We start from the raw sequence: 12,926 nt of genomic DNA, 5'->3' as shown, positions 1-12,926 counted from the left end.
TGGCTGTGAAATATGGTTGGGTCTGTATATGTTTTTAACAGTAAGTCCTCCTTCCAGTGTTTGTGAACAATGATCTCATTTACCTACCATCTCCCAAGCAGAGGCAAATTTGCTATGAAATCTTCCCAGTGTGGGTGCTCTTGGCCAGTCTACATTCCCTCCCCAGCCCTGACAACTTTCTTTCTGCTTTTGAAGCATGGCTCTCATCAAAAACTCCTTCCTCTGGTTTATTCTTTTCTTCCCAAAGCACAGGGAGTTGTTACATCTGGCACTCCTGGGATACTTAGAAGACAAAGAGAAGAAACCTTTAGGTTCTAATAAACACATCTGTGCCAAATAATGAACTTAGAGCACAGACTTTAAGGGCTGGAAATCAAGAGTTGTTAAGTAGATAACAATGTCATAAAGTGTCCCAGCACTGCAAAATGAGAACCTGTGTGGATGGAGATTTCATGATGAATAAATAACCATGGACTCTCCCACTCCTGCGAGGACCCTTGCATTTTGGTGCACTATGAGCACAAATGACATGTATCTCTTCTAGCTTGAGTTAGTGAAAAGCTCCTACCTGCTTCTCCATGTTCTTTTTTGACCTATTATGGTGATTTCAGAGGCTGTGTGTTGAGATGGTAGAACCATAGATAAAACCAGGCTGGATCCTTGAGTCATCTCTTTAAAAGAAGCTACCTTGGAGAGCCACCAGACCCAAAGTGACTTTGCATGAGTAATAAATGATGAAATGTTAGGTCTTTGCAATTCTTGGGTTTCTTTGTTACTGCAGCATAACCTTGCATATCCTGATCAGTGTGGTTGCTATGGTTCTGAAGCAGACTTTCTTGAGGATGGAACTTCTACTTATTGGCATTTGTAGGTTGCTTCTCTTCCTAAAGACTGAATGGAACTAAAACTTTCTAAGAATTCTTTTAAGCTTCACTAGTGATTTACTGGACCAGAAAGAACATGGTTCTTTTGAGGCACGGAAGGAAAAAAATCAAAACAAATTTAGGACGGTTGTCTTCCTCCCAGAAAGGAATTAAAAATCGAAGCATATTGACAGGGGCTAAAACAATAACACTGCCTGAAATGGTGTGGATGTGTTCTTCGAAAGTATCAGTTAAACACTCATGCCATTTAAAGATATTAATTTAAATGCACACGGCTTAAAAATCTCTTCTTATTTCATCTGCTGGATGAGTTTGGATAAAGCTAGCTGAGGATTAATTGATTAATAACAAGCTACGGCCTGTATGTGTTCTCACTGACAATATACTCAGGACATGGGCTACTTAGAGCTGCTTTTCTGTCTGTGGGCGAAGTGGTTTCATCTTTAGGGGAAATTTACCACTCAGCAGAGTTATCTAATCTGATCCTTTCTCCTCTGTCCATGGCAAAAGTTACTTATTTGAAAATTGATACTAATGTTGTTTTTGGAGTTGTAAGAGGCTTATTTGGGACATATGATACACAGAATGACATATAGGGTGAGGTACTCAAGAAAAGGTCTTTTGTCCATCATCACATCAAAAGAGTCTTCTGTCTATTACGATCCATCATATACTGAAAAATTCCACTATAAGTAATACATGTCTTGCATTAAAGATATATCACCCCCAGAAGTGGTTTGATTAAACATGAACACCTTCCCAGGGAGGGCAAAATGATAAGCCATTAACACTGTAAATTTGAAATATTTTTAGAAAATCCCTGAGAGAATGGGGTATAAGTCAGATGTGAAATAGGGAGATGAGCCATTCAGGACAGAGTATAGCAGGGTCAACATGAGCAGGATGCTGTAGTGGAGGACCCAGGTGGCCTGAGAGCTCTGACCCTAGATATGGACAATGAAGTGAGTTTGGGTGATGAAAGGTCCAGATTTGTTCAGGGTAGGCTGTGAGAGCCTGCCTTGGTGTGTCATAAAGTTCCAATGGGGTTGATTGTTTTCACATTAAACACAGGCTACCTGAACATTTTAGAGCTGTATGCAGGTTTTCCCTGTAACTCCTAGGCTGAAGTCATATCATATGTATAGAACAAGTGACCTGTCTGCTATTTTCAGTTGTGGTGGGATTGGCAGGTAAGAAGTAGAGAGAAATGAGGCAGGGTCCAAATCAGAAAGTACTTACCATGTGCATCCTGGCCTGGGGAGTTGGCTGGTAGGAGGGCGTGAGTGGGCAGGCTTGGCAAGGCTCTGACACTTGTATGGAGTGAAGGCTTTGGTCCAGTGATACACAGGGCTGAAAGCCATTGGAGCTCCTTCTTCCTTTCTCAAGTTTTCCTGGGGTCCCAAACTCAGCTTTAGAGTTCAGAGCCACATTCAAATTTGATTCTTAGGTAATTGTTCTCTTTCTTTCTTACAGAAAAGCCATCATGGAGGTTGGAGAGATATCACCTCCAACATAAGGTACCTTATGTCCTACTGGTTCTTGTGTCACTGCTATGTTGACACACCAGCCTTTCTCCTGGCACTTACCAGAGCATATTTCTTTTGAGCCAATTGGAATTTCCTTCCCCAGATTTCCTCTTAGAATCTCCACCATTTTGTTTAGAAAAAAAAAATGTGGATGAGTCTCTTGAGGGTAAAAGGTGAGACTTCAAGAAGAATGTTCAGCTGTCAAAAGGAGCCATAAACTGCCTTTTGCAGAGTATAGAGTCTATTACCTAGAAGATTTTTTTGTTTATTTGGTGAACTCCAGGATTTAGTTGAGCATGACAGTTTGCCTGTAGATCAGGGCAGAGCTGAATCGTTCTGCATCAGAATGTCTGTATCACTCAGGTTAGGCCTTGTTCTGCTATAGTAACAAAGATCCCCAACAGTGGTATAAGATAAGAAAGGTTTATTTCATGCTCCGTACATGTATAATATCAGTCACGGAGGGCAGGGGGAGAAAAGAGAGAGCCTCTTCATTAGAGTCACTCAGCGAACCAAAGTGATAGAAGCTTCCTCTTGGCATTTGCTTTCAGTATCATCTGGGCCTGAGACAATGGTGCACCACTCTGGCTGAAGGCTTCCATCTGGAAATGGCACACATGACTCTGCTCATGATTCATTGGCTGGAGCAAACCACTCAGCCACAGTTAACTCCAAAGGAGACCAGAAATTATCCTACGAATTGCCCACAAAGAGGAAAGAAATGGAATATTTATGACAATCCCTAATGACATGCATAGGGGTAAAGCCCACTCTGGTGGGAGAGTGAGGGTCAAGGGACTTTTGGGGAGCAAGTTCAGGCCTTAGGCTTCTCAGGGCCATGTTTCTACCTAAAGGGGCAGTGTGAGGAAGGGTCAGATAAGGAATCCTTGGTTGTACCATGACCTAGAAGAAACTGGAGTAAACTCAAAATCTCCTGTTAGACTCATTTACTATGAGGTATATGATTTAAATTCTTTCTCTACCTTACTTGTGAAATCTTCTCAGTCTGTGTTATTCCTGTTGCCTGTGTCTGGGAGCATGGGGTGGAGGTGGGAGACAGGAGGCAGGGTCTCAAACAAGTGCCGCATTCAGGCTGTAAGGGAAAAACCTGAGGCTGTACATATGGGCCCAGTCACTGGATAAGACAGAGATGGCTGACATCAGAGTTAATGGACCTGTTATTCTTCCTTCTAGGTCATAAATTCCTCAAGGTCAAGGACTATTTCTTATTTATACGTATGCACAGAGCTCAGAACTACTCTGGATGCAGTAGGTTCTCAATTGCTTAAGGCATGTTGTGGATGAATGAATAAATGAGTGAGTGCATTTCTGCCTCTTTCCCTTGTGCTATGGGCTGGCAACCTGAGAAGGACGTGGGGTGGACTAGAGTTCTTGCTCAAAATAGTAACTCTCCTCAGTCCAGCCTTGACTTCTAGACCTGTTAAGGAAACAAAGGCGCCGACTGCTTCAAAGCGAGATATAGAAAGCTTCCTCAACCGTTCTTGCCTATGCTGGTGAGCACTGGGCTCTGGTGAGTGGCTCCACCAATATGCTGAGAGGCAGAAGGCAGTGTTGGAGCCCTGGACCAGGACATGGTCTGGGAATGGGAGGCAGAGGAGAGAAACACCTGTGAGGAGTGGGTATTGTGGGTAATGGACAGGATGCTGGCCTTGGAATGCCTTCCTTCACTTACCTACACATCTGTCCATTCGCTCACTCCTTTACTCATTTATTCATGACTTCATTCATTTCCTTTATCATCCACAATGGTAAAATATGATAGTGTATACGGAGCTCCTGGTACAATACCTGGCACATAGTGAGTGCCAAGGAAATGTGTTTCCTCCTTCATTCATCAGCAAGAAAGTTCAAGTGCCTGTTTTGTACCAGGCACTCCACCAGACCCTGAGGATATAGCAGAGAACAAACAGACAGACAATGGTCTCTGTTCTTATGGAGCTTACATTTGCGTGCATGAATGGGAGTTATTATTACTTTGAACTATTTATAATGTTCTGGGAATCCACAGAAATTGACAATATGGTCTCACTTCTCACGGAGATTAAAAACTAGTGAGAGACAAAACACATGCACGTGGAATATAAAATACAATGGGGTTGTCTATGTGGGGCTCAAAGGCCATGTTTTGGGGCTGCCAGACCTCAAGTGAGGGCGTGCTCACAGCAGGCTTCGTGCTCAGGCAGGGCAGAGAGGCAGGGAAGGCTTTGGAGGGGATGAGGGGTGGAAGCAGCAGGATTGTGACTGTAAATGCTATACTCTTTACTAGCTTTGTGACTGTGGGCAAGTTACCTAACCTCTCTGTGCTTTTTTTCCTCCTCTGTAAAACCTCATAAGGCTGTTGTGAGTTAATATTTTGTGAAACTCTTGGAACACTACTGGGAATAGATAGCAACTATATAGAAGTTTGTTATATCAATGCATGAATCAAAGAGGGGGATTGGAGGATCCATATTGGAAGGTGTGGCAGACCACGTAGAGGACAGCCTCAAACAACATCGGATAGGCAAGAGCTCACTTGGGCGCCCTTCCCCAAAGAGTCATTTAGTTTCTTCCATTTATTCCCGTGCTTCTCCTTCCTCTCTCTGCCCTCTTTTTGCCTTTCTCCCTGGCTATGTGCAGTATCTTGTTCCCTTCTGTACCCCCCAGTGCCTAGCAAAGTGCCAGGGAGGCAGATGGTGTGAAATATTGTTCAACGAACAAATTAATATCCTTTCATCAATATTGCTGGACTTCACGCACTTTTATTCAGAAACTGACTTCTGATTTTCAGGTCTCCAAAGCCTCACATGGGAGTGTAAGGAGGCCAACAACCTAGAAATCCCTGTATTTCCCTGCTCCCCCATCTACTGCATGTTATCCCAGGACTGACTTTCATATGTCGCTTTTTCCTTCTAAGCCTCCCCCAGGGCAGAGGGGAGGCAGCTCTGTCCCCTTTGAGTCATGGTAGACAGCGGGTGGGAGGTGGGGCAGAGCTGCTAGGAGAGGAGAGGAGAGGCGTTCCATCAACTATTGCCTTCTTTATCCATGCGTGGTTCCAGTCTTCTTCTTTTCCTCCTGAGCCTGGTAGTAGTAATAGTAATTGTTGTCATCATCATCATCATGACAGCAAAGAACACTTAGGGTGGGGTGTTCCCTGGTTATCAGGCACTGTTTCAAGTACTTTACCTGCACCGGAGCAGTGCTCCCAGTGCCCCTCCCCACCATATACCTATGGCCGATCCCAGAGGCCACTTGAAGGTGGATCCTAAGGATGGTCACCTGAAGATGGACCTCGTCTGCACAGATGACTTCCTCCACCTCCTGCCTGAGGGTGTTCTCTTTCTCTGCAGAGGGGGCAGGCCTAAAGTGCCAGGCAGTTAACCCCCTGGCAATTATGGGTGCATTGGCAGAATAGATAACCCGACTCCCTCCTTCTCAGTTGGACACCCCTGTCGGAGGGTGCGTGACGTGACTGAGCCCCAGTTGCCTGCAGCAGGAATAATCCACTCATCAATGTGTTTTGTTGGTTTCCTCCTTTCTTGTCTTACTTCCCTTCCCCTCAGGGGGTTTCCCTGGATCATCTTCCAAATAAATTATTTGTACCAGGTCTTGGCCTTCAGGACTGCTTTTAAGAGGAACTTAGCTGAAGATGCGTATTATTATCCCCATTTTATACATGCAGTAAAGGAAGTAACTTGCCAAGGTGACACAGCTGGTAAGTGGTACAGTCAGGACAGAATCTGGCCTGGGTCCAGAGCGCCCATACCTAATGACTGTGTAGTCCCTCCTCTTCCTCTGTCTGTGATTTCTAAGTCAGATGCTGCAGGCTATTTGCTCCCAGTCTTAGGGTCCTGGATGCAGACCCAAATTGCCCCCTTACCTCTAGCACAGTGTCCTTGGGAACAGTCCGGGTAGTAATGCTCTGCCTGATCTGGGCAGAAACTTCACTTCCTCCATTTTTTTTGTCAAGAAGCTGCCAGCCCCCTTCCCCACTTAGTATTTGTTGGCAAGACACAGTAAAAGCATTCCTGAATTAAAGGTACAGTGAAATGACACTTGAATTCTCTGGGGAACAATTCTGCAATGATGGATAAACATGTTAATTACTTAGAATTTAACCTCCAGCTGCTGCTTTTTGGAGCTTTCTCTTCTCAGCCTGAGCTTGAGGCCTGGTGTGGTGGACTCTCAGGGAGCACTCTGATCCTGGAGAGCCTCCCATCCCCGCACGCAGCCAACAGCTAGGAGGCAGGAAGTGGTGAGATCCAGAGCATGTGCTCTGGTGCTAGATGGCTTGGGTTTGAATCCCAGTTCTGCCACTCATAACTCACGGGCCCTTGAGCAAGTGTGTCCTGCCTTGCTGTGCCTCACTTTTTCTGTCTGTGAAATGGGTTGCTGTGAAGATTAAATATGTTAACCTCTGTAAAGGACTTGAGGACTTAGACGTGTCTGTGCTGCGTAAGGAAGGGTTTGCTGTTAATATTATTATAAGCCTCATGCTAATGGCAACCTTGGAGCCCAGCTTTCCCCTCTGCAGGATTTACTGGGTTCTTTTTTCTTTAATGTCCCCACTGCCTTGTTCCAAGCTCTCTTAAAGAACTTTGCAATTAATTTTTTCCTGAGCCTCATTTTAGCTCTCTCAAAGAATAGAGTGAGATGCATTTGTAAAGTCTACTAGGACACGAGTAAGGATTGCTCATCAGTTCATTTGTGTATCAAACATTTAAAGAGTGCCTACTAGGTGCCAAGCCCTACACCAAAAGCTGGGGCTGCAGCCTCTAGTAGGACATGGCCTGTAACTGCATACTGCTTTCTTAAGGGGAAGGCAGAACCACAGGTGAACCGTGTGTCACAGTGTAGAGCTGTGGGTGGTGTGAAAGAGGGAGAGGGTCCTCTCTGGTGGTTTCCTCTACGACAGAGGTCCCCAAGTCCCTGGCCGCGAACTGGTACCAGTCCGTGGCCTATTAGGAGCTGGGCTACACAGCAGGAGGTGAGCAGCAGGAAAGCAAGCGACACTTCACCTGTATTTGCAGCTGCTCCCCAGTGCTAGCATCGCCGCCTCAGCTCCACCTCAGATCATCAGGCATTAGAGTCTCATAGGAGCACCAGTCTCTGGTGCCAAAAAGATTGCCCTATAACACCCCCATAATGAGGGCAGCACATAGCAGCATGGGCTTCAGAATCTGACAGACATGGATTTTAATACAGGCTAAGCGTCTTTGCTGTGCGACATCAAGCAATGCATTTAACTTTTCTAAGCCTGAAGTTCCAACCCAAAAATGGGGATAGCAATAGTGCTTAACTGATAGGATTGTTGTGAAAATGCAGGCAAAATCCTAAGCTCCGTCACCCAGACAGCACTCAGTAAGTGTCAGCGATGTGATGATGATGATATTGCTGATGGATAAGCTCTCCAAGATGGAGTGTCCTCCCCTAAAAATAGTACCTCCCTCCCCGAGCTTGTGATAATTAAATGAGGTGACTGGTACAAAACACTTAGCACTTTCTGGGTACAAAACAATGATAGGTGACATTTACTCGGGGCTCTTTTTGTCAGTGCCTCTCCTCCCTTAGCTCCTGACTCACCTGGGGGCCTGAGGGAGCACTCCCGGTTGGAGCCTCAGTTGGGATCAAGATTCCCCAAGGAGAGCCATGCAGGGAGATTCCAGCCTTCATGTTGCCTTCCACAGAATCATAAACCGGGCTCCCAAGGCTGGAAATGGCTCGCTGCTGATGGGATCATTCAGACTGCCAGCCAGATCTGATCTCCGCATTTGGAGGTTTATTAATATCACCTCAAATTTATCTTCCTTGATGGGAAAATTTTGCCAGTATCTGATAAAAGCAAAATGCACAGCAGTTTTGTGCCAAAGAGAGCTCTTTTCCTGTCATCAGCTGTTAGCAGAAAGCTAGTTCAGTGGGTTGCAATGGGGCTAATGAAAATATAGGGAGGGGAATGAGTTTTGTATTCTCAGTGTGGAATTTGGACTTCAGACCCCTTCTGAAGGCCTCCCTCCCCAAAACTGGGCTTGGAAAGATTTTAGCCCAGCCTCTCCCTCTGAGAGTGTGTGCCTCATCTTCCAGTACTCATTTGACTACAACGCTCCCAGTGAAACCACACTTGTCCCCTCCAAACACTTCCATGAATTCTGCTTATCTTCCAGTCTAGAGTGCAACCACAGAAGAATATCAATGAGTGGCATGAGTGGAGCTGGCTGCAAATGAGACACAAAGAAATTATGGCAGCATGCATTAGGGTTTCAGCAAGAAGGATCTGAGGTTGAAATGCTGAGGAAACGGGCCTCTTAGCCTGCATTACCTGAGTCGGGTGGGCACAGCCAAAGGTGAGGACCCTCCAGGACAAAGAAATCAGGACATGATTCCGAGGCAGTCTTGACTTATTTGCTGCAGACCTGGCAGTGGGAAGCCTTAGGGGAAGCTGAACTGAATATGATGCTGAGGGAGCAAAGGGCTTTGGAAACTTCTAGCTTAAAGGTACCCGCAGTCCATTATAAAATGTCCAATGCCCTCATTTCACTAATGAGGATATGAAGCCCAGAGAGGGGAAGCCATTCGCTCAGGATCACACATCAGTGTTGGCAAGGCTAGAACTTAAATGGATATTTGGCTTTCCTGTCCAGCAGTCTTTCCACCAGACCATATTTCTGCCATTCTTCCGTATGTGGTTAACTTAAATTGAGCCCTTTCTATCTGACAAGCACCCTGCTAAGCAACGGATATTCCCTGTTGAACCTTCACAACCATCTTAGGAGAAAGATACTCTTGGTGCCTTTGTTTGACACTTGGTGTCATGGGGATGGGAGAGTTTAAATTTTTGCCTAAAATTACAGACTAGTAAGTGGCGAATTCAGCGCTCCAACCTAGACAGCCGACTCCAGACCCTTGCTTGTAATCAGCAGTCTAAACTAGTGCTTCTCAAAGTGGGGTGCCTGGAGGAACAGCATGAACCTGGGAACTTGTTAGAGATGCAAATTCCTGAATCAGAAACTCTGGAGAGATGAGGCCAGCCATCTGTGTTTGAATAAATGTGAGCTGGTCTAAATTGTTTAAGCCATAAATCTTCCAGTTGTGAGTCTTTCTATCTCTCAGCAGCCTGGCTTCCCTGTGGCCTCTTTTATGGGATTCTCTATTGGCACAGGTTCTCTGCCACCAGGAGGGGTTAAGTGTGCCTCTGAGCTTGAAGACATCATCAAAATTGGCATTGCTGAAGCTTCTCTTGGCCAGAGGGGATTTTGAGAGTCCTGTCTGCTATCATGCAAACTTGGACAATTTGGTCCAGTCAAGTGGAAAATTAACAAATCAGAAAAGAAGGGGATATGATTTGAGACCAAATGTTCATTGCAACCAGGGTGCTGTCAGGCTTGTAAGTATTGTTCTTGTGAAGCCCTTAAGAATCCCATACTGGAGATATTTTCTTCTAGATTCAATAGACATTTTTCTTGCACTGACCAAATGCCAGGCACTTTGCCGAGGACTGGGAATAAAAAGATGGAGGGATGAGATTCCTGCCCACAGGGAACCCACAGTCTAGTGTGATTATCTAGTGATGGGATTCTCCACTGGGGAAAATACAGTAGCTTTTAGTTGATGCAGTTGATGATGTCTAGTTAATAGTGTCATAAAAATAAATCTCCTGATGACCACAGTGGCAGTTGGTGCCACTGCATACTAATGAAGGCAGCACTTCTTTGATGGTGTGGGGTTAGAAGACTTGCAGCCCAGTGAAGGAGAATATGATGAAGACTTCATTATTTAATGAACCATGTCATTGTGAACAGCTGTGGTGTAAACCAGCCAGGACAATTACGCAAGTTGGATTATGTCTCCAGTAAATTGATTCTACTTTATTTGATTAGGTTGGTTCTCCAAAGACAAATTTTTCCAAGTTGGGTTAGGGGGAAAAAAATCACTATTCAAACTTTGCTTCTAACTTTTAATCTTTGAAATGCTTCTGCTTTCAAACCTTAAGAGGAAACACATTATGGCCACTATGTTATCAGCAAGAGAACCAAGAATAATCATGTATTTGCAGTAATTATTAGTGTGCTCTGTACCAGACTCACAGCCCTTTCTCAATAAGCTTGCCCACAGGGACAATAAGAGACAAGCAGGAGACTATGACCACTCCTTTGTGCTGTGCTCCAGCTCACCAAGCAGTTACTTTTCTTTCCACGCAGCCTAATGCGGGCATGTAGCTGAACATAATGAAAAGAAATGGAATTGATGTGAAATTCTTCTCAGATCTCATCCTGCCATTTTCAGAGTATTAGATACCATCCAATCCAGTGTCGCTGTGGGCCATAATGCATTAGTAGCTTGTGAGATCTATTTAATAGGTCATCGCTAACATCATTAAAAAATGAAATAGGATAAAATATCATAGTGCATGTCATTATATACAGTAAGAATAAATATTGCTTTATGAAACCATATTTTGGTTTGTGTGTATATGTGTGATGTGATGTGTTCTGAACCACATAATTCCCACGGCCAGAGAGTCTGTAAGTAGAACAGGTTGCTTCCAGATGAAATTTGTTTCCATAATAAGAGGAGCCCAGAAAGGCTGAAAAATCATTTGTCTCAGCTGCAGACTATAAGACAGTGAAATCAGTGGCTTTTGGACTTATTAAGACAGTGTACACCCAGTACACATACACACAAATACAAGTCTGACTTATCTATTCTTACCCTTACTACATGAGATACATTATGATCTACTCTGCTCTGCTCCACCCCACCCCACCGTACCCCACCTCATCCCACCCCACTCCACCTCTCTACATTCCATTCCATTCCATTCCATTCCATTCCATTCCATTCCATTCCATTCCATTCCATTCCATTCCATTCCATTCCTATTTCATTTATAAAGTGATGGTCAGGACTCATTAGATAAATCAATTTCATGATCCAATAATGGGCTGCAATTTAAAAACACCAGATTAGGTTACATTCAAATTTCCTTTCAACCCCCAAATTCGGTGACTCCAATGTAAATCACTGCTGCAGTATTAGGGTTTAAAATTCTTTGTGTAGCAGGCTCCCAGATAAAATTTTTGGCTGACTGAAGATCATCTATTATTAATCACTAGCTCATTCATTCCATTCATTACTTACCATGTACCAGATACTATGCTAGATCGTGGTGATATAGAGTATATAAAGTAAGTAAAACACAGTCCCTATCTTCAAGTTCAAGTTCATAGTTATTGGGACACTGATTAGGTTTCCGTGGGTTCCTAGGATCCTAGCAGCTGCTCATCCTGGGTTTCTCTTGGGAGGGAAGACCCTTGCACTTTATCTCTAGCACATTCTCCTCAGTGTTCCTGGGCAATTTGGCCCTAAAGTCTTGGTCCAGTAGCAGAGAGTTTAACATGCTGCATTTAATAAAAAATAAAAACTCAAAATGAACACATACTAGAAAACAAAGGTTAGCAATGCTGTGGAAGCCCTGACCTCTTTTGGGCCGTTGCGAGGGTATGAGAAGCCCTAATCACTTGTTGTGTATTGATTAATTTCCTATATAGGACACTTAACTTTTGGTCTGATTTGCAGAGATTAATAAAATGAGATTGCTCAGTTTTGGCAGCTAATCAGATTTCTTATGTTTAGACCAGCGTTTTGCTAGGGTTTAAGGAGGCTTCTGACTCAAGCCCTGGAAATGCTCTGTTTAGCCATTTCCTAGTTGAGTTAGTGGTATACTGGACCCAAGGGCGTGGAGTGGGGCTGGGCATTGCTTAAGGTTCCCCTACAATGAGAATCCTATCCTCAGATGTCCCATTTGATGTTAACCTTTCCTGAGCTTCTGGGCTTCTGAGGGCAGTTGGGAGGGCAGCCACATGTCAGTTTAGAATCATGTGCTAATATTTTCATGCTTCTTTATTTTATTGTCTAGCAAGATTATATACTCCTGGAAAGGAGCAGTTAGGTGACTTGGTATAATCACTCCATGGCTCTGAGTTGCTCCTTTTTTATGTATAAAATGGAAACAGATATGACCCCGGCCAGGCTCATGGGGAGGGCTAAGTGACAACCTGGGTTTCAGTAAGAGCCATTACCCTCTCCCTCCAGTCCCCCTACACTCCCCAGAAAGCCAGCACTGGGCATATGGCTTGTACCTCCAACCCACAAGCTCCCTTTTCTCTTCTTAATCTAGCCCTGGAAATACCAGCATGTCAATAAACCTCCTGACATTCTTCATCCACGTTTCTGTCCTTCCTCTCTACCCTCACCTCATTCTGCACCCTTCATTCCACTTGAGACCAATCAGCCACATTCACAAATACTTTCCCAAACACAGCTCCCTGCTTCTGCTCAGGGTTTACTTTTGCTTTGGGAGTGTCTCCCATATCCCCCTAAGGCACCTCACCCCAGCACTCCCCACACTGAGTGGAATAACCTCTTTTGGTGTTCTCTCTTGAATTTCTTCACTTGAACAGTCATAATAGGGGCTAACACTTAACAGGGCTGTACACACCAGAATTTGAGAGTTGAACCC

The 12,926-nt window shown here is 44.5% G+C and overlaps 1 protein-coding gene across 17 annotated transcripts in view; it reads left to right on the top strand.

Annotated features, from left to right (window-relative positions):
- KCNMA1 (potassium calcium-activated channel subfamily M alpha 1) overlaps positions 1-12,926 on the top strand; it is a 686,119-nt gene that overhangs the window by 274,418 nt on the left and 398,775 nt on the right. The gene's annotated exons all lie outside the window — the stretch shown is intronic.

Source organism: Pteropus medius, unplaced genomic scaffold, assembly GCF_902729225.1.
Source record: "Pteropus medius unplaced genomic scaffold, Ma_sr-lr_union100, whole genome shotgun sequence".
Lineage (NCBI taxonomy): Eukaryota > Metazoa > Chordata > Mammalia > Chiroptera > Pteropodidae > Pteropus > Pteropus medius.
This window is presented reverse-complemented; position numbering and strand designations above follow the sequence as displayed.